We start from the raw sequence: 2,132 nt of genomic DNA, 5'->3' as shown, positions 1-2,132 counted from the left end.
AACTATGTGTGTCTTTGGGATTGCAGCAGCAGCTTCTTACCACTAGGCCACAAGACCTCCCTATATATCCAATATTGTTGTTGTTGATTGTCTTCGAGTTGAGCACAACTCATAGTGACCCTATGAATAAAAGGCTTGAAGCCCCTCCAAAACTATCGATATTTATCAAAGTTCACAGAGTTTCTGGAGGCATGTTATTTAGGAAGTGGATGCCACTCCTGCTTCCAATATATATATATATCCAATTTGTTGTTGTTAAGTGCCGTCAAATCGGAAGTCCTGGACACCTGTATAACTTTCATCCTTTCTCCAGGTTAATAGGGTTTCCGGAGGCAAGCTGTTACGGAAGTGGATGCCACTCCTGCTTCCAAGCTTGTTTTAATCAGGGAGCTTTACCAAACACTGTCCACCATGGGTAACCATTATAGTCTTGTAAATGTTATACCATGCTGAGTGGGATTCAATAGGTTGTTAAGTACCAAGGATCAAGTCACTATGAAAAAGTTTGAATTAGAAAAAAAGGTATCCCAAAGAACCACAACATAGGATACACAATAAAAACTCAATAAATCTGTTGAATAAATTAATGCTTATCTAGGGATCTAATCTCGGGAGGTCTGGTGGCCTAGTGGCAGGAAGCTGTGCTGCAATCCTGGTTTGAGACCACTAGCTACTCTGTTGGAGAAGAATGGACAATCTCCTCCTGTGTGATTAATTGCCTCTGAAAACCTGCCAGAGAGTCAGCTATGGGTCTGTTCCAACTCTACAGTACACAACAACAACATCTATGGATCACTGTTGTATCCTCCATTTTTGTTTATACCTGGAAGACTAAATTAATTCATTATAGAAGCCCCACTCCTCAACAAAAACCTCCACAGCCAGCAAGTTGATTTGAACTCATAATGGCCCCTACATCAGGATTCTGAGGCAGAAATGCCTCATCATCTTTTTCATGGAACAGCTGGTAGAGTGAAACTGCTGAACTTGAACTTTTTATTGGCAACACAAATGAAACTCACTACACTAGTTGTTGTCATGTGCCATCAGGTACTGTACAAATCATAGCAAATCTGAGTTCAGATCTGCACCCTATCCTGGGCCACACTCATCATCTTCATCTCTCACATACTTGAGCCCATTGTTAGAGTCACTTAATTAATTAATCTTATGTCAATTAAGCTTTTAGAGGATCTTCCTCTCCTTCACTGACCCTGACCTTTCTAGGCATGATGTTCCTTTCCAAAAAACAACATATCTAAAATATGTGAGATGAAGCTTTAGCATCTATGTCTCTATGGTACACTCTGGCTACACTTTCTCCAAGAAATATCTGTTTTTCTTTTGGCAGTCCATGGGATATTCAGTACTCTCCTCCAGCATCACAATTTAAAAGCATTGATTCTCGTTCTATCATCCTTATTCATGATACAACTCTCAAATACAAAACAGGTAATTGGAAAGGCCAGACTTAAATCAGGAACACATTAGTCTTTAAATTGACATCATTGCTCTTTAGGACACTGGAGAAATCTCTAACAGCAGACATTCCCAATGACATTGGTATCCTGATCTGCTGATACCAAGGCTGCTAATTATGAAGCTAAGTAAAATAAAATAATTGACAATTTCAAATACATTTCCATCTATTATGATGTTGTTTATTGACCCAGTGGTGAGGATTTTTATTTTCTTGATGTTGAGATGTAATCTCTATTGATGGCTCTTCTCCTTCTCACTTTCAGAAAGCAAGATTGTGTCATCTGCATAATGCAGGTTGTTGACAAGTCTTTCTCCGATCCTAAGGAATCTTTATAAAGTTCAGCTTAGGATGCAGACTGAATGGAAATGGAGAAAGGATATAGCCCTGATGCACACCTTTCTTAATTTTAAACCATGACATGTTCTTTTACTCTGTTCAGAAAATAGCTTCTTGGTCTAGGTATAGATTTTACATAAGCATAATTAGAGGTTCTGGATTTTGCATTCTTCTCAGTGTTAGTCCTAATTTTTTTATGATCTGCACAGTCAAATGCCTTTAAATAGTCAATAAAACACAGACATTCTCCTTGTATTCTCTGCTTTCAGCCAAGATCTGTCTGACATCAGCAACGATATGCCTGGTGCCATAG

Source organism: Elephantulus edwardii, unplaced genomic scaffold (assembly GCF_000299155.1).
Source record: "Elephantulus edwardii isolate Elephantulus edwardi_28Jun2011 unplaced genomic scaffold, EleEdw1.0 scaffold00070, whole genome shotgun sequence".
Taxonomy (NCBI): domain Eukaryota; kingdom Metazoa; phylum Chordata; class Mammalia; order Macroscelidea; family Macroscelididae; genus Elephantulus; species Elephantulus edwardii.
This window is presented reverse-complemented; position numbering follows the sequence as displayed.